This window comes from Pyrgilauda ruficollis, unplaced genomic scaffold (genome assembly GCF_017590135.1).
Source record: "Pyrgilauda ruficollis isolate IOZ18807 unplaced genomic scaffold, ASM1759013v1 scaffold266, whole genome shotgun sequence".
Classification (NCBI taxonomy): domain Eukaryota; kingdom Metazoa; phylum Chordata; class Aves; order Passeriformes; family Passeridae; genus Pyrgilauda; species Pyrgilauda ruficollis.
Window position 1 is genome coordinate 1,891 of NW_024524000.1, and position 13,508 is coordinate 15,398.

The following is a 13,508-nucleotide window of genomic DNA, read 5'->3' on the forward strand; positions in this document are numbered from 1 at the left end:
TTTTATTTCTCTTTATTTTATTTCTCTTTCTTGAGCAGTTTAACCGTGCTCTGTCTCAGCCTGTGACATTAAATTGATCAATTGATAATTGATATCAGCTGATACCAAAGCAGGATTTAATAAGATTCCTCTGGAATTTACAATTTTTTCAGCTCACCCTGTTGCTGACCTGACAAATTAGATTGTAATTAATGGTAATTAATGGTAATTAACACACCCTTCAAACTCCACATTTCCCGCTCTGCTGAGAGCTCATTGTGAAAAATTTCATCGCCATTCACTCAAATTTGCTCCAGGAAATTCCTTTTTTCACGGAATTGAAGTTGGGAAGACCTCCCAGATCGTGGTCTCCACTCAAAATCTTCATTTTTTCACATTTTTTCACCTTTTTTTTCCCTTTTTTTCCAACACTTCCAGCCTTGCTGACTCCACCAGCTCTTCCCACGCATGACAGAATTTTCCATGGGGGAATTTCTCCCTAAAAAAAAATTCCTCCTCTCAGGGAATTGTGGAAATTTTTTTATTCCTGTGAACAAATTAACCTTCACCAGACATCAAAACCTTCATCATTCCAAGCCAAAAAAAAAAATTTTATATTTATTATTTATGCAAATCAGGCACTTCATTAACCCCAACCCTGCTGTTTTCCCAGGATATTGAAATGCAAACCCTCTGGAATTTTAGCAGGAGGAAGGAGGACCCAAAACATTGAAATCACCACGAATAATTTTAAAATCCTGTTTAAAATGGGTCATTTTTTGGTTTTTTGCCTTTCCCAGGAAGAAGCCTCTCTCCAAAGACGTTTCTCTGCAGCACATCGGATGATTCATTTCCACAGGTAACCTGCAAAAATTCAATATTCAATTGGAATAATTTAATTTTTCATTTCTATTCCAATCATTTCATTCCAATTACATTGCGATAACTCAAATTTACTTCCTTGCCATCAACTCCAAAACATCTTTTTAGGGTTTCTTCCCCAGTTTTTTGGGTTCTTTCCCCACTTTTCCGGTTCTTTCCCCACTTTTTAGGGTTTCTTCCTCATTTTTAGGGTTCTTTCCTCGCTTTTTTTTTTGGGTTCCCCACTTTTTAGGGTTTCTCCCCCACTTTTTAGGGTTCATTCCCCAATTTTTAGGGTTCCTTCCCCACTTTTAAGGTTCCTTCCCCACATTTTAGAGTTATTTTGTCACTTTTTAGGATTTATCCCCCATTTTTTATGATTTATTCCCCACTTTTGAGGATTTCCTCCCCACTTTTCGCATTCTTTCCCCACTTTTAGGATTATTTTGCCACTTTTTAGGGTCCCTTCCCCACTTTTCATGGTTCCTTCCCCACTTTTAGGTTTCTTTATCCACTTTTTAGGGTTCTTTCCCAGCTCTTCAGGGTTCCTTCCCCACTTTTAGGGTTATTTCTCCACTTTTTAAGGTTTATTCCCCTCTTTTAGGGTTCTTTTCCCCACTTTTTAGGGTTTATTCCCCACTTTTTGGTTTCTTTCTCCATGTTTAGGGCTCCTTCCCCACTTCTAGGGTTCCTTCCCCACTTTTTAGGTTTCTTTCCCCACTTTTAGGGTTCTCTCCCACTTTTTAGGGCTCCTTCCCCACATTTTAAGGTTCCTTCCCCACTTTTAGAGTTTCTTTCTGACTTTTAGGGTTTCTTCCCCATTTTTAGGGCTCCTTCCCCACATTTTACAGTTTCTTCCCACTTTTAGGGTCTATTCTCCACTTTTTAGGGCTCCTTCCCCACTTTTTTGCATTCTTTCCCCACATTTTAGGGTTATTTTGCCACTTTTTAGGGTTCCTTCCCCACTTCTAGGGTTCCTTCTCCACTTTTAGATTTCTTTCTCCACTTTTTATGGTTTCTTTCCCACTTTTTAGGCTTCCCTCCCCACTTTTTATGGTTTCTTTCCCACTTTTTAGGGTTCTCTCCTCACTTTTTATGATTTATTCCCCACTTTTGAGGATTTCCTCCCCACTTTTCGCATTCTTTCCCCACTTTTAGGATTATTTTGCCACTTTTTAGGGTTCCTTCCCCACTTTTCATGGTTCCTTCCCCACTTTTAGGTTTCTTTATCCACTTTTTAGGGTTCTTTCCCAGCTCTTCAGGGTTCCTTCCCCACTTTTAGGGTTATTTCTCCACTTTTTAAGGTTTATTCCCCTCGATTTCTTCCCCACTTTAGGGTTCTTTCCCTACTTTTTAAGGTTCCCTCCCCACTTTTAGGGTTCTCTCCCCACTTTTAGGGTTCTCTCCCCACTTTTTAGGGTTCCTTCCCCACATTTTAAGGTTTCTTCCCCACTTTTAGAGTTTCTTTCTGACTTTTAGGGTTTCCTCCCCATTTTTAGGCCTCCTTCCCCACATTTTACAGTTTCTTCCCACTTTTAGGGTCTATTCTCCACTTTTTAGGGCTCCTTCCCCACTTTTTTGCATTCTTTCCCCACATTTTAGGGTTATTTTGCCACTTTTTAGGGTTCCTTCCCCACTTCTAGGGTTCCTTCTCCACTTTTAGACTTCCCTCCCCACTTTTTATGGTTTCTTTCCCACTTTTTAGGCTTCCCTCCCCACTTTTTATGGTTTCTTTCCCACTTTTTAGGGTTCTCTCCTCACTTTTTATGATTTATTCCCCACTTTTGAGGATTTCCTCCCCACTTTTCGCATTCTTTCCCCACTTTTAGAGTATTTTGCCACTTTTTTGAGTTTCTTCCCCACTTTTAGGGTTCCTTCCTCACTTTTTAGGGTTCCTTCTCTAGTTTCTAGGAGGAAAAAAGAGAATTTTTTTGGCAGCTCCCAGTCCCTGAGGTGATTTTTTAGCACAATAATTACTGTTGGAATGTCAACACAAGGGGTTTTTCTGCAGTGGAAATCTCTGTTTAAATAACATTTCTAAATCTTAATTTTTTTATTATTATTATTTTTTATTAAGATATTATCTTGACTGCTTTTATTCGTCTTCTTCCTCCAAAAATCGGTTAAAAACTCTAAAAAATCTCAGTAAATCTTCTCTGATTGATCTTTTGTTGCTCTCCTGCCTTTCCCCCTGGTGCAAACTTTCCTAATCCAAATTCTTTTCCTGCCTGCCATGCTAAAAAAACTCCCAGTGGTGGAATTTAAACAGCAGAAGGAACAGAAAAATTCAGCTCGTTCCAGGTGTGCTGGTGAGGATGATTCCAGTGGCAGAGCCTGGAGATTCAATCTGAAAAGCAAAAAAAATGATAAAACCCCCCAGAATTAAATTATCTCAAGAAAAGCAATGGTTCAAGGTAAATCCTTACTAAAAAAAAAAAGGTTTTTTGAATCGTTGATTCATTAATTTTAGATTATTTTGAAATGAGGGAAAAAGAAAAGAAGAGAAATCAATGTTTTGTTTTCAGTTTTGTTTTGGAGGTCTGGGGTTTGATTTGCAGCATTAATTCCTCACCTCAGTTTGCTTTGATTATTGATTTTTTTTTTTACTCTTTTTATTCCACGATTTTCACCCCTGAGCTGCTGAATTTGGAGTTAAACTCTGGGGCAGGTGAGAGAAAAATCCTGTCAGCCCCAATCAGCTTTTCCTGGGGAATTGTGGCCCCGAGGGACAGCGGGAATGGGGACAGCAGCCAAACCCAGCCCGAGGTGGCACCGACAGCGAGGGCACGAAAGTTCGGGGTGCTCGGGCCGGGGGGCAGCAACCGGCAGGAAAAGAAAAGAAATTAAAAATCAGGCAGCCCAGAGTGGATGTGCTCTGAAATGTGCGTGTTTGAGTTAAATCAAGGGTTAAATGAAGGGGTTAAATCAGAGTTAGATCAAGGGTTAAATCAGAGTTAAATCAAGGAATCGGAATTAAATCAGGAGTTAAATCAAGAATTAAATCAGTAACTAAATCCAGAGTAACATCCAGAATTAAATCCAGAACCAAATCAAGGGTTAAATCAGAATTAAATCAGGAGTTAAATCAATAGTTAATTCAGAATTAAATCAAGGGTTAAATCAAGAAATAAATCAAGAAAAATCAGAATTAAATCAGTAACTAAATCCAGAGTAAAATCCAGAATTAAATCAGAATTAAATCAAGGGTTAAATCAGAATTAAATCAAGGGTTAAATCAGAGTTAAGTCAAGGGTTAAATCAGAGTTAAATCAGGGGTTAAATCAGAGTTAAATCAAGGGTTAAATCAGAATTAAATCAAGAATTGAAATCAGAATTAAATCAGAATTAAATCAAGGGTTAAATCAGAATTAAATCAGAATTAAATCAGAATTAAATCAGAATTAAATCTATAACCAAATCCAGAGTAAAATCCAGAGTAAAATCCAGAGTAAAATCCAGAATTAAATCCAGAATTAAATCCAGAATTAAATCCATAATTAAATCAGAATTAAATCGAGAAATAAATCAGAATTAAATCAATAATCAAATCCAGAGTAAAAATCCATAATTAAATCAAGAATTAATTCAGAATTAAATAATGATTTAAACCCCAACCAGAGAGAGGTTTCACCTTGGAAACCTCCCCTGGGATTTGCTGGATTTTTCTGTGGATTTGGAATTATGGAGCCACCCCTGGAATTGCCCAAGGCCAGGCTGGAGAGGAAAAACCTGGGCCAGGGGAAGTGTCCCTGCCATGGGCTTTGCCAGGTCCCTTCCACCCAACCGTTCAATAACTAAATCCAGAGTAAAATCCAGAATTAAATCCAGAGTAAAATCCAGAATTAAATCAAGAATTAATTCATAATTAAATCCATAACTAAATCCAGAGTAAAATCCAGAATGAAATCAGAATTAATTATTTACTTCTTGATTTATTTAATTAATTCTTGATTTATTTAAACCCCAACCAGAGAGAGGTTTCACCTTGGAAACCTCCCCTGGGATTTGCTGGATTTTTCTGTGGATTTGGAATTACGGAGCCACCCCTGGAATTGTCCAAGGCCAGGCTGGAGAGGAAAAACCTGGGCCAGGGGAAGTGTCCCTGCCATGGGCTTTGCCAGGTCCCTTCCACCCAACCGTTCTGATGAATAGAATAAAATTGATTAAAGCTGATTAATTCCAAATTTTAATTGAATTTTTATTTGGGGAAATAACAGAAATAACAGTTTGCTCTCAGGGCTTTGCAGCAATCCTGGAGCAACCTAAACCAAGTATTTTCCAAAGAAAATTCTCATTTGAAAAATGAGAATTAATTAATGAAAATTAATGAATTAATTAATGAAAATTAATGAAAAATGCAGGTGTATTTTTAGCACGTGGAAATACCAATTTGATGAGCTGAAATTTTCCCCAATGGAAGATTTTTATTTGATTTTAGCTGTTGGACCAGATTTTATCTGTATCAACAGTATTTTATTTAGGATTTTTTATTGAGGATTTGGATCCTGATTCCTTTGGTTGAAAAGAGTTTATCAATGCAAAGCAGATTTTTTTATTTTATTTTTTTTTAATTCAGGCATTTTTTTCTGTCATGAAAAGAGAAAAAATTCATTAATTTCAGCATTTCACTAGTGGCTCAGCCAGCCCTGCCCTTCCTTTCCTCCCAACAGTCTTGGCATGAACGGATGGAGCTGCAGGTCAGGATTTACCAAAAAAAACCTGAATTTTTTTCACCCAAATCAAATTTCCTCCCTCTCTGAAAACCCATTCGTGCTGGGAGCAGAAATCCCTACCAGAGAACCCTGCTCTGATGAAAACCAAATCAAAACCTCAGGAAAAAACCTAAAACTGCTGCCAAAAAACGGCAACAAAATTCCTCAGGCGCTGAAAACTTCCTGGTGCATCGGTAAACACGAAAAGATGAAATTAAAAAGATTTAATTTTTAAATCAAAATCTTGCATATTTTAATTAAAACAGGGATGTATTGCTCAGCTTTCCCGGCAGAAAATTTGAGGCAGCGTCACACAAGAATCCAAATTCTTTTATTTATGGCGACCCTGCATAAATTTGGGCCCTTAAATCCAAATTATTCTTTGCTGCGTGCAGGTGAAATTAAAATCATTTGGGTGTCTCGTTGCCAGGCAGCGCTGGGAGCTTGGCCATGACTGATTTGTGTGGTTTTAATTCATTAATTTAATTGAGAATCACAGATTTAGAGCGTCTTTAAGGCGGGGGGAAACCTCAAAAATCTCCTGGCTCAGCGTTTCCTTCAGGGCTTCTCTCACTCTGCTGCTTCGAGGGTTTAACTCTGCTCCGAGCCTGGAAATGAAGTGGTGTCCACACAAATTTTTAGTCAAATTGCTGTTTTTTAGTTGTTCTGAAACAAATCCCTCACTTTGGGAGCTGTCCCACAAAAGTGGGATTAACCCCGCCCCTCTTGGGCTCTGCTAAATAAATAAATTTAAAAATATTCATTTCTGATTAACCCCGCCCCTCTTGGGCTCTGCTAAATAAATAAATCTAAAAATATTCATTTCTGATTAACCCCGCCCCTCTTGGGCTCTGCTAAATAAATAAATCAAAAAATATTCATTTCTGATTAACCCCACCCCTCTTGGGCTGTGCTAAATTAAAAAAAAAAAAATCTCAATTTTTGATTAAACTCACCCTAATTGGGCTGTGCTAAATAAATAAATTAATTAATCTCAATTTCTGATTAACCTCACCCCACTTGGACTGTGCTAAATAAATTTTTTTTAAATCTCAATTTCTGGTTGAATTCGCCCCCACTTGGGCTGTGCTAAATAAATATTTTAAAAAATCTCAATTTCTGATTAATCTCACCCCATTTGGACTGTGCCAAAATTTTAAAATAATAAAAAAAAATCTCAATTTTTGATTGACCTCACCCCACTTGGGCTGTGCTAAATAAATAAATAAATCTCATTTTCTGATGAACTTCACCCCACTTGGATTGCGCTAAAAAATCTTTTTTAAAATCTCAGTTTCTGATTAATCTCACCCCACTTGGAGTGTGCTAAATAAATAAATAAATAAATAAATCTGGATGGATTTCTGATTAATCTCACCTCACTTGGACAGGTGTTCCCACAGGAAGGGATTTGCAAGAGATTTGTCTGTGGGGGAAAAGATGCTGAAAGAAACTTGGGGCAGGTGTGGAAAACCAGAATTGGGGTGAGAAATAGGGTTTTAAACCCAGAGTTATTCTGTCTTTACATGATTAGTACAGTTGCTGCTGAGTGGCATTTGGGAGATGTCATGAGCTTGAAATTCTTCAAGAATTGAACCAAAAATCTCGAAGTTGGTGGTCCTGAAATGGCACCAGGTGCTGAGCTCTGAGGTGCCTTTACCCCTCTCTGAGCATGAGAGTGGATCTTTCTCTGGCTGTGGAATTATGGAACCACCCCTGGAAGTGTCCAAGGCCAGGTTGGAGAGGATTCAGCAAGAGAGGGCTGAGTGACATTTGGAGATAGATACCATGAGTTTGAAATTCCTCCAGAATTCAACCAAAAATCTTGAAATTGGTGGTCCTGAAATGGCACCAGGTGTTCCCACAGGAAGGGATTTCCAAGAGATTTCTCTGTGGGGGAAAAGAGGTGCTGAAAGGAACTTGGTGCAGGTGTGGAAAACCAGAATTGCAGTGAGAAAAATAGGGTTTTAAAACCGTATTTCATCTGACAGCTGGAATTCAGAGCCCTGGGGCTGCTGGAAACTGGAATTTCATGGAATTCTGGAAAGCTTTGGGTCGGAAAGACCTTAAAGATCACCCAGTTCCATGGGCAGGGACACCTTCCCCTCTCCCAGGTTTTTCCAAACCAGCTAACCCTGCCAAGACACCCCTCAAAATTCCCTTTACGTCCCAGCCACTTCCCGGGATGTGAGGCACAAACGTTAATTACGAGCAGCTAATTAACACCCTGGAGAAAGGCTCTGCAGATCCATTCCTCCCAGGAATTCGTGCAGAGGGAGCTGGGTGTGGAATTCTGCATCATCCCCAGCAAGAGGAGAGACCTGGGAATGTAGAGTTGGAAGAGTCTTGGGAGAAAAATCCGAATTTTCCGGGGGTTGTTGTGACCGGAGCTGTGTTTGAATTTGACACTCTCAATTACAGAGTGGAGGAACAACTGGGAGGGGAAGGAAAAAAAAGCAAATTGCTCATGTGAGCAGCAAAATCGTGATGGAAAAATGGAGAATTCAGGGAAAATAAAATCGCTGATTGATTAAAATCCTCTTGTAGAGAAGCAGCTGGAATGAGGAAAATCCCCCATTTCTGAAATATTCTGGTCCAGCCTGTAGTGGGTTTAAAAAAAAAAAATCTTGAAGTGGTTTAATTTATTTTTTTTTCTTCTTTCTCTCCAATTTTATGCTTCCAACTCTTGGGGTGCAAGAAAGAGTAAAGTAAAAAAAGCCATCGGGGGGTAAGAACATGAATGTGGTGAGCTGCAGATACAGCCAGTGCAGGAAATGACATTTTCCAGCATCAGGGATTAATCCAATCTTGGAATTATTAAGGCTGGACGAGACCTCTGAGATTACCAAACCCAACCCCTTTTTATTTTGCATTGTTTGTCCAATTTTTATTTTAAAAAATCAAAACTTGCAGCTGTGTGGGGACAACGTCCTCGTTCCCCAGGTCCTTAACACTCCTTGGAACCAAGTGCTGCCCTTGCTCTGTTGCTTCTGCTCTACAATTAAAAAAAATTAATTTAATTCCATTTATTCCATTAAAAATTCCAGGTTTTGGTTGGACATCTTCCCTCTGACCTGCAGTTTTCAGCAGGACAATTTTTAATTTCACTGCTGAGAGCACAGCTCTGGTCTTTAACCCATGAGAATTTCTTTTTTCCTGATTCCACACCAGTTTCCAGGGATTTTGGGGTTCTCTCACAAATGGAAATGTGGATTTTTTTTGGCTTGAGCTTCTATTTGTTTTCACTTCCAGGTTTAAACAATTTCTCCCTGCAGAGCTGAGTCCTTTAGGGCAAAATATCCCAAATATCCCTTAAAGTAAATGATAAATTCTTTAGGGCCCTGCCTGTTGTATTTCACTGCTCACTTTTCCCAGTAAATTAAATTTTATTTTATTTTATTCTATTCTATTTTACTCTATAAAATATTCATTTCACAGGATAAAATGTTCCTTTTCCAGGATAAAAATGTTCCTTTCCATGAGATAAAATATTTTTTTTTCCAGGACAAGATATTAATTTTTCCAGAAACATTCCTTTTCCAGGGCAAAATATTCCTTTTTCCCAGGATAAAATACTCCTTTTTCCAGGACAAGATATTCATTTTTCCAGAATTATTCCTTTTCCAGGACAAAATGTTCCTTTTTGCAGGATAAAATGTTCCTTTTCTAGAATAAAATACTCCTTTTCTAGGAAAAAATATTTCTTTCACAGGATAAAATATTTCTTTTCCAGGATAAAATATTTTTTTTCCAGGATGAAGTATTATTTTCCAGGATAAAATATTCCTTTACTCAGGATAAAATACTCCTTTTCCCGGGATAAAATATTCCTTTTCCCAGAAATATTCCTTTTCCAGGATAAAATATTCTCTTCCTGGATAAAATATTCTTTTCCTGGGATAAAAATATTCCTTCTCCCAGGACAAAATATTCCTTTTTCCACAAATATTCCTTTTCCAGGATAAAATATTACCTTTTCCAGAAATATTCCTTTTCCCAGGATAAAATATTCATTTTCCCAGGATAAAATATTCATTTTCCCAGGACAAAATATTCCTTTTTCCAGAAATATTCCTTTTCCTAGGATAAAATATTCCTTTTTCCAGGATGAAGTATTATTTTCCAGGATAAAATATTCCTTTACCAAGGACAAAATACTCATTTTCCCAGGATAAAATATTCCTTTTCCTAGGACAAAATATTCCTTTTTCCACAAATATTCCTTTTCCAGGATAAAATATTTTTTTCTAGGATAATTTTTTTGTTCCAGGATAAAATTTTCCTTTTCCTGGGATAAAAATATTCCTTTTCCCTGAAATATTCCTTTTCCAGGATAAAATATTCTCTTCCTGGATAAAATATTCTTTTCCCAGGACAAAATATTCCTTTTCCCAGAAACATTCCTTTTCTGGGAAAAAATATTCCTTTTTCCAGGATAAAATATTCATTTTCCCAGCATAAAATATTCCTTTTCCCAGGACAAAATATTCCTTTTTCCAGGATGAAGTATTATTTTCCAGGATAAAATATTCCTTTACCAAGGACAAAATACTCATTTTCCCAGGATAAAATATTCCTTTTCCTAGGACAAAATATTCCTTTTTCCACAAATATTCCTTTTCCAGGATAAATATTTTTTTCTAGGATAATTTTTTTGTTCCAGGATAAAATTTTCCTTTTCCTGGGATAAAAATATTCCTTCTCCCAGGACAAAATATTCCTTTTTCCACAAATATTCCTTTTCCAGGATAAAATATTACCTTTTCCAGAAATATTCCTTTTCCCAGGATAAAATATTCATTTTCCCAGCATAAAATATTCCTTTTCCCAGGACAAAATATTCCTTTTTCCAGAAATATTCCTTTTCCTAGGATAAAATATTCCTTTTTCCATTTATTTTATTTTATTCTATTCTATTTTACTCTATAAAATATTCATTTCACAGGATAAAATGTTCCTTTTCCAGGATAAAAATGTTCCTTTCCATGAGATAAAATATTTTTTTTTCCAGGACAAGATATTAATTTTTCCAGAAACATTCCTTTTCCAGGGCAAAATATTCCTTTTTCCCAGGATAAAATACTCCTTTTTCCAGGACAAGATATTCATTTTTCCAGAATTATTCCTTTTCCAGGACAAAATGTTCCTTTTTGCAGGATAAAATGTTCCTTTTCTAGAATAAAATACTCCTTTTCTAGGAAAAAATATTTCTTTCACAGGATAAAATATTTCTTTTCCAGGATAAAATATTTCTTTTCCTGGATAAAATATTCATTTCACAGGATAAAATGTTCCTTTTCCAGGATAAAATGTTCCTTTTCCAGGATATAAATATCCTTTTCCAGGATAAATATTCCTTTCATCAGATAAATGTTCATTTTCCAGGACAAAATATTCCTTTTTCCAGGAATATTCCTTTTCCAGGATAAAATATTCTTTTCCCGGGATAAAATATTCCTTTTCCTAGGATAAAATATTCCTTTTTCCAGGATGAAGTATTATTTTCCAGGATAAAATATTCCTTTACCCAGGACAAAATACTCATTTTCCCAGGATAAAATATTCCTTTTCCTAGGACAAAATATTCCTTTTTCCACAAATATTCCTTTTCCAGGATAAATATTTTTTTCTAGGATAATTTTTTTGTTCCAGGATAAAATTTTCCTTTTCCTGGGATAAAAATATTCCTTTTCCCAGAAATATTCCTTTTCCAGGATAAAATATTCTCTTCCTGGATAAAATATTCTTTTCCCAGGACAAAATATTCCTTTTCCCAGAAATATTCCTTTTCCAGGATAAAATATTCATTTTCCCAGCATAAAATATTTATTTTTCCAGGACAAAATATTCCTTTTTCCGGAAATATTCCTTTTCCAGGATAAAATATTTTTTTCCAGGATAAAATATTCCTTTTCCCAGGACAAAATATTCCTTTTTCCAGGACAAAATATTCCTTTTTCCAGCAATATTCCTTTTCCAGGATAATTTTTTTTTTTCCAGGATAAAATATTCCTTTTCCCAGGACAAAATATTCCTTTTTCCAGGACAAAATATTCCTTTTTCCAGCAATATTCCTTTTCCAGGATAATTTTTTTTTTTCCAGGATAAAATATTCCTTTTCCCAGGACAAAATATTCCTTTTCCCACCAATATTCCTTTTCCAGGATAAAATATTCCCCTTGAAGGCAGTGCCAGAATTCCCCCGTGCCGCGGGCGGGTGCCGCGGATGCTGCTCTGCTGCTGAACCTCTTCGTTAGCGCGGATTAATTAAATCAATTAATGAGGACAGAGCTGTGGGTGTTGCCTTTGAAGCCGCCGAGGTTCCGAGGGGTCGGGATTTGTGGGGTGGGAAGAGCTGGGGTTCATTCCTCACCGCCCCGGCTCAGTCCTCTTTTAAATCGAGGCTAAAACTTGATTTAGTTCTGATTGATTGATTTAATTTGACTCTTGATTTAAACCAGGAACCTTTTAAACCAGGAACCTTTTAAACCTCCTCTTTTTAAACCAGGAACCTTTTAAACCAGGAATCTTTTAAACCAGAAATCTTTTAAGCCAGAAATCTTTTAAACCTCCTCTTTTAAACCAGGAATATTTTCAACCAAGAATCTTTTAAATCTTTTAAACCAGGAACTCTTAAACCTCTTTTAAACCAGGAATCTTTTAAACCAAGAATCATTTAAATCTCCTCTTTTTAAACCAGGACTCTTTTAAACCAGGAATCTTTTAAACCTCCTCTTTTTAAACCATGAATCTCTTAAACCTCCTCTTTTAAACCAGGAACCTTTTAAACCAGGGACCTTTTAAACCAGGAATCTTTTACACCTCCTCTTTTTAAACCAGGAATCATTTAAACCAGGAATCTTTCAAACCTCCTCTTTTAAACCAGGAATCTGTTAAACCCCCTCTTTTTAAACCAGGAATCTCTTAAACGTCCTCTTAAGCCAGGAATCTCTTAAGCCAGGAATCTTTTAAGCCAGGAATTTTTTAAGCCAGGAATCTTTTAAACCTCCTCTTTTAAAGCAGGACTCTTTTAAGCCAGGAATCTTTTAAAACTCCTGTTTTAAACCAGGAATATTTTCAACCTCCTCTTTTTAAACCAGGAATCTTTTAAACCAGGAATCTTTTAAACCAGGAATCTTTTAAACCAGGAATCCATCAAACCAGGAATCTCTTAAACCAGGAATCTCAAACCAGGAATCTCTTAAACCAGGAATCTTTTAAACCTTCTCTTTTAAACCAGGAATCTTTTAAACCAGGAATCTTTTAAACCAGAACTCTTTTAAACCAGGAATCTTTTAAACCAGGAATCCTTTAAACCAGGAATCTTTTAAACCTCCTCTTTTAAACGAGGAATCTTTGAAACCAGGAATCTTTGAAACCAGGAATCTTTGAAACCAGGAATCTTTTAAACCTCCTCTTCTAAACCAGGAATCTTTTAAACCTCCTCTTTTAAACCAGGAGTCTTTTAAACCAGGAATCTTTTAAACCTCCTCTTCTAAACCAGGAATATTTTAAACCTTCTCTTTTAAACCAGGAATCTTTTAAACCCGGAATCTCTTAAATGTCCTCTCTTAAACCATTAATCTTTTAAGCCAGGAATCCTTTAAATCTCCTCTTTTAAGCCAGGACTCTCTTCTCCCCCACAGTTTCAGGGAGCCGGGGCGTGCCCAGGGACGGATCCGTGTCCCGCGGGATGCAGCTCTTCCCGGAGAGGAGCAGCTTCCATGGACCAAGCTCCCCATCCCTCAGAGGCACCTGCACGGAGCTGCAAGAGCAGTGCACACCCAAAAAGGTTGGAGTGGCATCCATGGAATTACAGAACCTGGAGGGTTTGGGTTGGGATGGACCTGAAAAATCATCCCGAAAAGAATTTCCACCACCCCAGGGTGCTCCCACCGTGGGTACTTCCATGCTCTCATGCTTCCAGAATTCCAAATATTAAAAAAAAAAAAAAAA